Genomic DNA, 14,439 nt, shown 5'->3' on the forward strand with positions numbered 1-14,439 from the left:
GCATTAGGCAAATCTGCTGCACGAGACCTTTTTAAAGTGTTGAAGAGCAAAGATGTCAGCTTGAGGACTAAGGTGCGCCTGACCCAAGCCATGGTACTTTCAATAACCTCATATGCATGCGAAAGCTGGACAGTGAATAAGGAAGACTGTAGAAGAATTGATACGTTTGAGTTATGGTGTTGGAAGAGAAAATTGAAAGTGCCATGGGCTGCCAAAAGAACCATTTTGGAAAAAGTGCAGCCAAAGTGCTCCTTGGAGGCCAGGATGACCAAACTTTGTCTCTCATATTTCAGACATTTTGTCAGGAGGGACCAGTCACTGTAGAAAGATATCATGTTTGGTAAGATGGAGGGTCAAAGAAAAAGAGGAAGACCCCCCGGTGAGAAGGATTGGCCAAGTGGCAGCATCGATGACTCAAGCATGGCAACAGTAGTGAGGTTGGCTCAGGATCGGGGAGTGTTTTGTTCTGCTGTGTATAAGCTCACTGTGAGTCAGTACCGACTCGATGGCAGCTAACAACAACAACATACTCTGATGAACTTGTTTAATTTTCTTCAGCTTCAGCCTAAACTTACACTTGAGCAATTGATGGTCTGTCCTGCAGTTAGTCCCTGGCCTTGTTCAGACTAATGATATTTGTTGTTGTTAGGTGCCATTGAGTCAGTACCAACTCATAGAGACCTTATGCAGAACAAAACACTGCCCAATCCTGGGCCAACCTCACTATTGTTGCCACACTTGAGCCCATTGATGCTGCCACTTTGCCCATCCATCTTGCTGGGGGCCTTCCTCTTTTTCTCTGACCCTTCACCTTACCAAACATGATATCCTTCTCCAGTGACTGGTCCCTCCTGACAATATGTTCGAAGTGTGAGAGACGAAGTTTGGCTATCCTGGCCTCCAAGGAGCACTCCAGCTGCACTTCTTCCAACACAGATCTGTTGATTCTTTTGGCAGCCCATGGCACTTTCAATATTCTCCTCCAACACCATAACTCAAAAGCTTCAATTCTTGTATGGTCTTCCTTATTCACCATCTAGCTTTCGCATGCATATGAGGTTATTGAAAATACCATGGCTTAGGTCAAGTGCACCTTAGTGTTCAAGCTAACATCTTTGCTCTTCAACACATTAAAAAGGTCTTGTGCAGCAGATTTGCTTAATGCAACATGTCATTTGATTTCTTGACTGCTGCTTCTGTGAGTGTTGATAGTTGATCCAAGAAGAATGAAGTCCTTGACAACTTCAATCTTTTCTCCATTGATAAGAATGTTGTTTATTGGTCCAGTGGTGAGGATTTTTGATTTCTTAACATTGAGATGCAATCCATACCAAAGGCTGTGCTCTTTGATCTTCATCAGTAAATAGTTTAAGTCTTCTTCATTTTCAGCAAGCAAGGTTGTATTATCTGCATATCGCAGGTTGTTAATGAGTCTTCCTCCAATCCTGATGCCACATTTTTCTTCATAGAACCCAGCTTCTCAGATTATTTGCTCAGCATACAGGTTGAATAAGTATGGTGAAAGAATACAACCCTGTCGCACACCTTTCTTAATTTTAAACCATTCAAATGATATTTGGTAGGCATATATTATGTTTTGGTGAGCTTAACTGTGTTGTTATGATGTTGTTGTTGTTGTTGTTGTTATTGTTGTTAGGTGCCGTTGAGTCGGTACCAACTCATAGCAACCCTAGGCACAACAGAACGAAACACTGCCTGGTCCTGGGCCAACCTCACAATCGTTGCTATACCTGAGCCCATTGCCGTTGCCACTGTGCCAGTCCATCTCATTAGGGTGCTGTGATAGGGAAAAGAAAATAAATCAGACAAATATTCTTACCTCTTGCCACCACCAAATATACTAACTTTTCTATAAGCCAATTCTTGAGTTGTGTTAGATATCATTTCCTGCTTTCTCAGAGACTCATTCAATTATCTCTTCCTTCTGTTATATCACCAATTCTCCATCTTGTAACTAATTTCTATTAGTAGATGCATATGTCTTTATGTTGTTGTGGTGGTTGTTGTTAGGTTTCATCAATTGGCACTGACTCATAGCATCCTTATGCACAACAGAACAAACCACTGCGTGGTCCAGTGCCAACCTCACAATCGTTGGAAAGTCTAAGTCCATTGCTGCTGCCACTGTGCTAATCCATCTTGTTGGGGGTCTTCCTCTTTTTCTCCAATCCTCTACTTTACTAAATATGATATCCTTCTCCAGGGACTCGTCCCTCCTTTATTGCATCCACTAAACAAAAAAAAATCTCCCTAACATATTGGTTAAGGGGTACTGAGTTTTTTCTTAGAGCGATGAAAAACATTTGAAAATGAAGAGTGGTGATGGTTACACAGCAAAATGAATATAATGATACTGTTGTTGTGAAATGTCATCAAGTCGGTTCCAACCCATAGCGACCCTGTATAGGGTTTCTGAGGAGCAGCTGGTGAGCTTGAACCACCGACCTTGCAGTTCAACCAGATTTGCAGTCTGGCACATTAACCCGGAGCATCACACCAGGACTCCATATATGTATTACCACCGTAAATTAAAAATAAACATTTCCCTTGACTTTTGGGACTTTAATTTCACCTATTTTCCTACTCCCACTCACAGCAAAACTTCCTAAATCAGTTGTCTATGGTCCCTGTCTTCTCTGTCATCTACACTCTCTCAATCCACTCCTACTGAGCTTCCAGCCACACCATTTTACTGACACTGCTCTTGTCAAGATCACTAGTGACTTCCATGTTACCACGCTCAACAATCATGATACTGCCATCATCTTTCTCCATTTCTCAGCAGTATTCAACACAGTTATTTACTCCTTCCTTGGAACAATTTCTTATGCGTTCTGCTATATTTTACATTGTTAATTTTTATCCTATCTTACTAGTCACTATTTAAAAAGTCTCCTCTTCTGGCTCTTTGTCCTCTGATCAAGCTCAAATTGTTGGTATTCCCCAAGGATCAGTTCAGAAAACCCTTCTTTTCACCATCTACATTCACCCTCTAGGCAATTACATCTAGCCCACAGCTTTAAATATGTCAAAGAATTAATGACTACCATGTTTATATATGTATACCTGAGCTCCTCTGCAAACTCAGAATCACATGTCCAATTGCTCATTTGACATCTCCATTTTGAAGTCCAGCAGGCATCTCATATGTAACATTCTCAAAATAGAACCAGATTTCCAACCCCATTTCTAAACCTATTTCCCCCATTTCAGTAAATTGTACTGCCCCCCTACTTAGCTGCTTATTCCAAAACACTATAAATACTGAGTTCTCTTTTTCTTACCACCCACATCTACTCTATCATTAAGTCCTGTCAAAATAATACCTCCAAAATAATATCACAAAGCTTTCTTCTTCTTCCTATCTCCACGGCTACTATCTTAGTGTAAGTCACCATCATCTCTGCTCTGGACTACTATAACTTCCCTTTAGCTGTCTACACCTTCTAATCCAATTGCTATACAAGAACTTTCTGAGATGTAGATTAGAAAGTCAATCCCCTGCTTGAAATTCTCTAAGAATTGCTATTATACTGAGACTAAAAAACAAAATTCCTTACTCTGATTTTTAAGATCCTACATTATTTGGCCTTTGCCTGCTTACAAGTTTCTTACAGGTTAAATCCAATTCCAGCAATATAACAAGCTTGCTCCAGCCTCAAGGTCTTTCCTTGCATTTGTTATTCTCAATACCTAAAACACGTTTCTCCCTCCCCACCCACCACCCCCAGCCTTTATATGACTGACTCCTTGGCATTTCAATGTCTTGTTATTTAGACAATGATTTCATTGTCAGTTTGGATGTCACTTCCTCAGAAATGATGGACTAAAGGGTGTGGGTGATTAAGGGGAGTCCTGGTGTAGCACTGCACATTCACACGCTAGACTGCAAGGTCAGTTTAAACTGCAAGGTCAGCGGTTCAAACTCACCAGACACTCCTCAGAAACCCTATACAGGGAACCAACTTGGCAGCACTTAACAACAACAACAATAGGAGTCCTGATGTGACCCTGTGGGTTAATGCGCTGGACTGCAAGGTTGGTTTGAACCTCAAGGGCTACAGTTCAAGCTCTCTCGCTGATCCTCGAAAATCCCATACAGGTTGCTCTGAGTCAGGACTTATCAACAACAGTAACAACAACATAGTAGTCCAAAGGAACCCTGGTGGTGCAGTGGGATCCCTGGTGGTACAATGCACTTGACTGCTAACAGAAAGGACAGCAGTTTGAACCCACTGGCAGCTCTTCAGGAGAAAAGACAGGCTCCCATGAAGAAGTCAAGCAAGAAAACCTTATGAGGGATTTCTACTCTAGGCTACAGGGTCACTGTGGACTGGAATCAACTCTGTGGCAACACAACAACATAGCAGTCCATGGTAGAGATGATGATGACTTCGATTAAGAGGGTAGGGAAAAGTAAAAGAAAAATGTTCTGTGTTTTTGGAGGTAGAGTTGACAGGACTTATTGTTGAATTAGTTGTGAGTGATAAGATAAAGAGAGGTGCATCAAACTATGTGAGTATAGTCCTCAGCTTGAGGATTAAGGTGTGCCTGACCCAAGCCATGGTATATTCAATATGGATGCGAAAGCTGGACAGTGAATAAGGAAGACTGTAGAAGAATTGATGCTTTTGAGTTATGGTGTTGGAGGAGAATATTGAAAGTGCTATGGGCTGCCAAAAGAACCAACAGCCAGAGTGCTCCTTGGAGGCCAGGATGGCCAAACTTTGTCTTTCATACATCGGACATATTGTCAGGAGGGACCAGTCGCTGGAGAAGGATATCTTGTTTGGTAAGGTGGAGGGTCAGAGAAAAAGAAGAAGACCCCCAGCAAGATGGATGGGCAAAGTGGCAGCATCAATGGGCTCAAGTGTGACAACAATTGTGAGGTTGGTCCAGGACCAGGCAGTGTTTCGTTCTGTTGTGCATAGGGTCACTATGAGTCGGTGCCAACACCTAGCAACAGCAACAAAATGTTCAAGAGCAAGTTTCAGTGTCTCTTCTGACATCCATTTTGGTCTTTTCTTTTTTAACTGTCTTTTCTATGAACTTTGCTTTGATGATCTTGATGTCATCCCACAAGTCCTCTGGTCTTCCGTCATTAGTGTCTAATGTATCAAATCTGTTCTTGAGATGGTCTCTAAATTCAGGTGGGTCTCATGGGCTTGTTTTACTAGTCAACTTCAGCCTGAATTTGCATATGAGCAATTGATGGTCTATTCCACAGTCTGCCCCTGGCCTTGTTTTAGCTGAAGATATGGAGCTTTCTAGTGTCTCTTTCCACAGATGTAGTCAATTTGATTCTTGTGTATTCCATCTGGTTAGGTCCACATGTATAGTTACTTTGTGATAAAAATACATATTTATGCCCAGTTCATTACTTACCTCGACTCTTAGCTTGTGGAAGACAGTAACCAGGACTCGGTGTCTGCTCTTGCTTCCTCCGCCACCTCCTAACCCATAGGCAGCATGCATGAGTGCATCTCCATCTACACTGGCCAGGCTGGAGTCCAGAATGGCATTGCCTGCTGGGAGCTCTACTGTCTGGAACATGGCATCCAGCCCGAGGGTCAGATGCCAAAAGGAGATGATGACTCCTTCAATACCTTCTTCAGTAAAACAGGCGCTGGCAAGCATGTGCCCAGAGCAGTGTTTGTAGACCTGGAATCCACAGGCATTGATGAAGTTCGCACTGGTACCTACTGCCAGCTCTCCCACTCTGAGAAGCTCATCACAGGCAAGGAAGATGCTGCTAATAACTATGCCCGTGGACACTACACCATCGGCAAGGAGATCATTTATCTGGTCTTGGACAGAATCCACAAGCTGGCTGACCACTGCACAGGACTTCAAGGCTTCTTGGTTTTCTACAGCTTTGGTGGAGGAACTGGTTCTGGGTTCACATCCCTGCTGTTGGAACGCCTCTCTGTTGATTATGGCAAGAAAGCCAAGCTAGAGTTCTCCATTTACCCAGTCCCCCAGGTTTCCACAGCTGTAGTCGAGCCCTACAACTCCATCCTCACCCCCCACACCCCCCTGGAGCACTCAGATTGTGCCTTCATGGTAGACAATGAGGCCATCTATGACATCTGTCGTAGAAACCTCCATATTGAGCGCCCAACCTATACTAACCTTAACCACCTTATTAGCCAAATTGTGTTCTCCATCACTGCTTCCCTCAGATTTGATGGTGCCCTGAATGTCAATCTGACAGAATTCCAGACCAACCTGGTGCCCTATCCCCGTATCCACTTCCCTCTGGCCACATATGCCCCCATCATCTCAGCTGAGAAAGTTTACTGTGGCAGAGATTACCAATGCTTGCTTTGAGCCAGCCAACCAGATGGTGAAATGTGACCTTCGCCATGGTAAATACATGGCTTACTGCCTGTTGTACCATGGTGACATGGTTCCCAAAGATGTCAATGCTGCCATTGCCACAATCAAAACCAAGTGCAGCATCCAATTTGTGAACTGGTGCCCCAATGGCTTCAAGGTTTTTATTAATTGCCAGTCTTCCACTGTATACCTTGAGGACATGGCTGCCCTTGAGATGGACTATGAAGAGTTTGGTGTGGATTCTGTTGAAGGAGAAGGGGAGGAAGAAGAAGAATACTAATTCCTTTCAGCCCTGCAGCATGTTACACTCAACTTCAGCTTCTGTGTTATCTAACAAAGCTATCTGGTTAGGTTGTTTTCACTATCAACTATGATCATGTTTTATTTTTCCATGTGTATCTCAGATTTTTCCATCATGTCTCAAAGTAAAAGTATTCAGAAGGGAAAAAAAATACATATTTACAATTAATAAGTTGTTGAAAATTTGTTAAAACATTTCATTTCGTATTCCATCAATTCCTTGAGCCTTGTTTTTCATCAATGCCTTTAATGCAGCTTGAACTTCTTCCTTCGGTACCATCAGTTCTTGATCACATGATACCTCTTGAAATGGTTGAACACCAATCAATTTTTTTTTTTTTTTTGGTCCAGTGGTTCTGTGTATTCCTTCCAGCTTCATTGGATGCTTCCTACACCATTCAGTATTTTGCTCATAGAATCCTTCAATATTTCAAGCTGAGACTTGAATTTTTTTCATCAGTTCTTTAGCTTGAGAAATGTTGAACATGCTCTTCCCTTGTGGTTTTCAAATTCCCTGTCTTTGCACATTTCATTGTAATATTTTGTCTTCTCAAGCTGCCCTTTGAAATTTTCTGTTCAGCTCAGATTCAAAATGCTCTGTACCACTCCATTTCAGTGCACTAGTTAATGCCTGGGATATAGATCCTTTTGCATTCCCTTTCATTTTTTATAACATCCAATTTTCCTAGATTCAGACTTTGTACATTCCATGATCTGATTATTAGTGGATGTTTGCAGCTGTTTCCTCTCATTTTGAGTTCTGCCCCATCAGCAAATGAAGGTTCTGAAAACTTTGCTCCATCCATATCTATAAGTTCAGCTCTTTTTCTGTCATATTTTGATTGCCTTTCAACCTGAGGGAGTCTTGTTTAGACACTATGTCAGAAAATACTCTACTATTATTCATAAGGTTTTCAGTGGCTAACCAATAAGAAGCCTACTCTTCTTCCTAGTGTATCTTAGTCTGAAAGCTCAGCTGAAACCTATTCATCACAAATGACCCTGTTGCTATTTAAAATATTGGCAGCATAATTTTCAGCATCACAATAACACACAAGCCACAAAAGTATGACAAATTGACCAGCCATTTAGTCCATTCCTAAAGAACCAAGGGACCTGGGAATTTTACCATGTGAATATAGTCTTTTTTACATTATTAACTGAAGAAAAATAGTTGTCCTTTAAATATTTTTTTCAAAGATTGTTGTTGTTGCTAAGTACCGTCAAGTCGGTTCCGACCCATAGCGACCCAGTACAGGGTTTCTGAGGCTGTAAATCTTTATGGGAGCAGAAAGCCTCATCTTTCTCCTGCAGAGTAGCTGATAGTTTCGAACTGCTGACCTTGTGGTTCGCAGCCCGATGCATAACCACTATGCTACCAGAGCTGAAAGATTAGGAAACAAAAAAATGTCAGAAGTAGACAAATCAGGACAGTAAGGTAGATACCTAATGACTTCGCATTGAAACTCTCAGGATGAACAGGAGCTCTGCCGTGATAGAAAAGGACTCTCTGGTGAGGCTTTTCCAGATGTCTTCTGCTAAAGCTTTGGCCAACATTCTCAAAACACTCTCATCATAAGCAGATGTTATCATTCTTTGGCCCTCCAGAAAGGCAACAAGAAAAATGCCTTGAGTAGCTCCCAAAATTGTTGCCATAACCTTTGCTCTTGACCAATCCACTTTTGCTTTGATGGGAACTCTTCCATATCTTGATAGCCATTCTTACTTCTAAGGGGCATTCTACCTGTACTTCTTTCAGTTCCTCTAGCAGTCCACAGTACATTTAAAATTCTTCACCAACACCATAATTCAAATGCATCAGTTCTTCTTTGGCCTTCCTTACTCATTATCCAACTTTCACATGCTTATGAACCATGATACCATGACTTTTATCAGGTGCACCTTAGTACTCAAAGTGACAGTTTTGTTTTCTTAACACTTTGAAGAGGTCCTTTGCAGTAGATTTGCCCAATGCAATATGTCATTTGATTTCTTGGCTGTTGCTCCCATGGGCATTGATTCTAAGTCCAAATAAAATGAAATCCTTGACAGTGTCAATCTTTTTAAAATTTGCTTATTGCTTCAGTTATATGAGTTCTTGTCTTTATTTTGTGATGTAATCAATACTGACACTGTAGTCTTTAATCTTCATCAGCAAGTGCTCCAAGTCTTCTTTAATTTCAGCAAGCAAGGTTATGTCATTTGCATATCACAGGTTGTTAATGAATCTTCCTCCAATCCTGATGGTATGCTCTTCTTCATATAATCCAGCTTCTTAGACTATTTCCTCAGCATACAGATTGAATAAATATGTTGAAAGAATACAACCCTGGCACATATCTTTCCTGATTTTTAAACCACGGAATATCCCCTTATTCTGTTTGAATGATAGGTCCCCCATGAGCACAATGAAGTGTTCTGAAATTCCCATTCTTCACAATGTTATCCATAATTTGTTATAATCCACACAGTTGAATGCCTTTACAAAGTCAATAAAACACAGAATACCTTTCTGGTATTCTGTGCTTTCAGCCAAGATCCACCTGACATTAGCAATTATATCCTTCCTTTCAAACCCTCTCTTGAAACTGGCTTGACTCTCTGGAAATTTCCTCTTGATGTACTGCTGCAACCATTTTTAAATTATATTCAGCAAAAATGTACTTGCATATGGTACTAGTGATATTGTTTGATAATTTGCACATTCTGTTGGGTTGGTCTGTCTCTAGTATGGGCACAAATATGGATCTCTTTGATTTGGTTGGCCAGGTAGATGTCTCCTAAGTTTCTTAGCAAAGTTGAGTGAGTGCTTCCAGCATTACATCTGTTCGTTGAAAATCTCAACTGGAATTCTGTCAGTTACTGGACCATTGTTTATCACTAGTGCCTTCAGTGCTACTTGGATTTCTTCTTCAGTACCTTTGGTTCTTGATAATATGCTATCTCATGAAACAGCTGAATGTCAACCAGTTCTTTTTGGTGCAGTGACGCTGTCTTCCTTCCATCTTGTTTTGATGCTTCCTGCATCATTCAATATTTGTTGTTGTGTTGTGAAGTGCCGTCGAGTCTGTTCCGACACATAGCGACCCTGTATAGGGTTTTTGAGGAACAGCTGGTGAGCTTGAACCGCCGACCTTGCAGTTCAAACGGCTTTGCAGTCTGGTGCATTAACTCACACAATATAAGATGTAATTAACATTAGGAGGTGGATATAAAGATAATATTGGTATTTGTGAATATAAAAAGATGCATAAATAATAATTATAATATTCTGAATAACAAAATAATAGTCTTATAACCCTTTCTTTAATTAAAAAAAAAAAAAATGTGTACAGGAATGCATCTAATAAACAAAAGTAACATCTCCTGCTACTCTAAAGTGTACCACCAGATGGCAGTATGGCCAATTAATTGGCAATAGTTCTTTAAACCAATGATTTTTCAAACGAACAAATTCCCCAATTAGAGAGAGGGTTTTTTTGGAAAGAAATGCAGTCATAGCAGACACATTAAATCTATGACTGGTAAATCCTTGGAGGTATATCTGTCCCAATACCTCACTAGGTGTGAAGTTAGGCAAACAGCTCCCTCTAAGTTCCTGATTCATCCTTCCTTTGACCCCATTTTCACCCAGCTTAAAAAAACCTTTCCTCCTTGAGTCTTTTCCATCTCAATAAATGTACTGTTCACCCAATTGCTTAAGCCAGAAACTAAAAGTCATCCTATTGTGGAATGTGGGACTTTTTCTTATTGATATATAATTTTATTATGTTCTGCTTTTTTTTTTTTTTTTAATGTGATCTTTATAATATAAATTCTTTTGGTATTTGTTGATACTGGCTTTGTAGTAAAATTCTTTAAGTTTTAAAAATACTTAAGAAGAACATTGAAAGTAACTTTTTTGGTAAAAAGAACATGTGCTCTCTTTTAGGTGAAGGATTCTGGCTGTGTTCAATAAATCGAGTTTTTGTATTATGTTGTTTACAGTTTCTATATCCTTATTAAAGTTTTGTCAGCTTGCTTTCTCTTTAATGAAGGAAATGTGGTTTTAAAACAAGAAATCTCCCATGTAGTTGTGGATTTGTTGTTGTTTTTAGGTGCTGTAGAGTCATTTCCAACTCTTAGCAACCCTATGTACAATAGAATGAAACACTGCCCGGTCCTGGACCATCCTCACTGTAGTTGCTTATGTTTCAATCCATTGTTGCACTGTCAGTACATCTCTTGAGGATCTTCCTTTTTTAAAAAAAACAACACCAAAAAACCCCAAAACTTTTATTGTGCATTAAGTGAAGTTTTACAGAATAGATCATCATCAGTTTTACACTCAACAATTTATATTCATTTTGCATCGTCTCATTGATTACAATCCCTTCAATGTAGTATCACTTAACATACTTCCTTCCTGTGTTTTCTGTTTTCATTCCTCCTTCTTTCCTAACCTTTCTGAAGTTTGTCTTGGGGTAAATACTGCCTTTTTTATCTCAAATGTCAACTATTTTAAGGTGTGTGTATCTCACTAGTGTTATTATTCTCCTTATAGACCTGTCTATTGTTGGACTGAAAATTAAGTCACAGGGGTGAATTCAGTTCCAGACCTAAAAGGTGATTGAGGGCCATAATCTCAGAGGCTCCATCAGTCTCTATCCAACCTGTTAGCCTTGTCTTTTTTATAATTTGGAGCTTCGTTCCACATTTTTCTTCACTTTACTTTTCTCTGGAAAGGGAGAGACCAATAATTACACCTTAGATAGCTGCTTATGACCTTTTAGGACCTCACTCACCACTCATCAAATTAGGTTGTAGAATATTATCTTTGTGGATCATGTTATGCCAAGAGACCTTGGTGTCCCCTGAGTCCCCCCGGACCAGTGACTTATTCTCTCAGGTGTTTGGTTATGTCTGAGATGTTTTCATAACTTAACCATATTCATGGATATATTTTTCAGCAAAGGTAAATAACCATGTACAAATATCCTCTGTCAAACCTACATATATTCATAGGAATACTCCCACTCTCCCTCCCATACCCATTCAGTCTATCCTTGCATCTATCTCTGGGTTGTTGTTGTTGAGTGCCACCGAGTCGATTCCGACCCAAAGTGACCCTGTGTAAGGGTTTCCAAGGAGCCGCTGGTGAGTTTGAACGGCCGACCTTGCAGTTAATTCAAACGTCTTTGCAGCCTAGTGCATTAACCCCCAGCGCCACACCAGGACTCCTATCTCCTTGTAGATCACCATTATTGCAGAATTGTGTTGCCTTGAACTCTGTTACTCCTCTCAGAGTCTACCCCTGCCTTCATCATTTTTAGCTGACCTCCTTTTTATTGCATACTGCCTTCCCCTTCACCCAAGTTAATATGTGTCTTCCCTCTAACCAGGGAATTAGATTTATCCTTCCTCTTTTTATGTGTCTTACGTTCTAGTTTTGTCTGTGGTAAATGATACATAGCCAGATTTTTAATGTTAGTGAATCTGAGTAGTTCTAACATTTAAATGACAAGTTTAACCTATTAATATATTGGAATAATTGACATATTGAGACTTTTTTCTACTATCCTATGATGGAGTCCTAATGTGGCGCTGTGGGTTAATGCACCAGACTGCAAAGCTGTTTGAACTGCAAAGTCGGTGGTTCAAGCTCACTAGCTTCTCCTGGGAAACCCTATACAGGGTCGCTATGGGTTAGAACCGACTCAACAGCACTTTACAACAATAATGATGGGTTTTTAATTTATAATGCTCTTTCTTTGTACCTTGTGTTTGTTTTTGCATGCCTTTTATTGGATTGATCTAGTCTTCTTTTTCCCTTTTCTTTCCCTTTATTGGCTTGTTGTTGTTGTTGTTAAGTGCTGCTGTCTGTTCTGATCCATAACAACCTTGTAGAGGGTTTCCAAGGAGCTGGTGGTGGGTTTGAGCTGCTAACCTTGTGGTTCAAACTGACCTTGCAGTCCAGCACATGACCCTACAGCACTACACCAGGACTCCTTTATTGGCTTGGAGGGCTTATATTTCCATTCCTTTAGACAGTAGAAAGTCTGGAGATAATCAATTTATCCATTTGATTCCTGAATAATCAAGGACCTTAGGAAGGTTTATCTCCAATTGCTTCCTCTCCCATCTTATTCATTATTGTTTGCCAGTGTTTTAATTCTAACATCTTCCCAATTTAGACATTAGTATCATTGTTAATATTATTTAGAGTTCATGTTTATTTAGAAATCCTCATATTTTTAGAAATTTTCTTAATAGCCATTGCTTTTTGCATGACCTTATTTCCTTGACTGAAATCTTTCAGTGCCTTCCAACTAAAAAGAGTACCATTCAAACCAGTTACCATAGTATACAACACTTAGTATAAACCAGCCCCTGCTCACTTCCTCAATCTCCTCTCATACCACCCTTGTCTGATGCTCACTCCTTTCAGCTGCAATAGTCTTCTTTCAATTCCTGGAACAAGCTACAACTGAACACCAGTTTGTTTCTTCCTCAAAACCTTTACACATTCCTTTTCTTAAATTCAGTGGGCTCTTCCTCTACTGTTCTGATTGATGGTTTCCTCTAATTGTTCAGGTCTTAGGTTAAATGTACTCTTCTCAAAGAAGTTTTATTATACAACCTATCTAGATTAGGTCCTTTTTTTCTGTAATAGCATTCTGTTTATTTCCTTCATAGTGTTGACCATACATCATAATTATATATTTGAGTGTGTGGTTTTTGTTCCATGCCTGCCTCTCTGCCCAGACTTGGTTCTATGAGAACATCAGTGGGAATGGAAAAGCAAATGTGAATTAGAAACATTTTTTTAAAAGGATCTACATACAGTATTTTAACATCAAATTAGATGATAGAATAAATGCAATTCTATTGTTTTTTAAAGTTACAAGAATATAGGTACCACTTGGCAGAAATAGACTAATTGAGAATCAATTATTTGAATGAAATTGAGGAGGAGGAAATAATGCCTGTTTAGAAATGTCAAGACTGAAGTAACAGTAGGACAAATCCAGAAGAATGACATAACTTAGAGATCAGTACTGAAGATATGACTTTGGCAACTGTTTACATCTATTTTCATCCCTAATCAATTTAATATTTAATTCCATATTGAACCATTCCAAACTTTCCTCTTTCTTTTCATCATTCTTCAAGGCTATGTGCTAGATGCAAGAACACAATAGTTAACAAAGACAAACAAATCTATTCCTGCCTTAATGGAGCTTACAGAATAGAAAGCAAGACATAGAAGGGAAAGCTCTCTGGGGTGGGGAGAGTCAAGAATAATGTTTTACTGAAGAGTTGTTTAGGAAAAATAGGTGCACAATATACAAAATCTTTAAAGCAAGAAAAAAGATGCATACTCAGGTATTCCTCCTATTTGATGTTGTTAAGTCCCATCAAGTCAATTTGACCCATAGTGACCATGTATAGGGTTTCCAAAGAGAGGCTCATTGTTTTGAACCATCGACCATACTGTTCAAACCAACCTTGCTGCGGTTCAGTGCATTATCCTGCAGCACTATACCAAGACTCTGTTTACCAACGATATAATCTCTATCCAGTTCTTTATTAACCCCCACAAGTTTATTGAGGTATAATTTAAGTATGGTAAATTTCACACCATAAAAATACAAAGTTCAGAGAAGAAACAAGATGGTGGATCAGGTGGAAGTGCAGTAAAGGAGCTCCGCCAGCAACAACACAGAATACCCGACCAAGCAGGCTCAGGGGATGGTTCCAGAACTCTGAACTACATATAAAGGAATATTGAGAAGGTTG

General features: G+C 39.8%; 1 pseudogene; it reads left to right on the top strand.

Annotated features, from left to right (window-relative positions):
- The first annotated feature begins 5,490 nt into the window (after nt 1-5,490).
- Nucleotides 5,491-6,640, top strand: LOC102831749 (annotated as a pseudogene).
- The last annotated feature ends 7,799 nt before the right edge of the window (nt 6,641-14,439 follow it).

Source organism: Chrysochloris asiatica, unplaced genomic scaffold (genome assembly GCF_000296735.1).
Source record: "Chrysochloris asiatica unplaced genomic scaffold, ChrAsi1.0 scaffold00087, whole genome shotgun sequence".
In the NCBI taxonomy this organism is placed as follows: Eukaryota; Metazoa; Chordata; class Mammalia; order Afrosoricida; family Chrysochloridae; genus Chrysochloris; species Chrysochloris asiatica.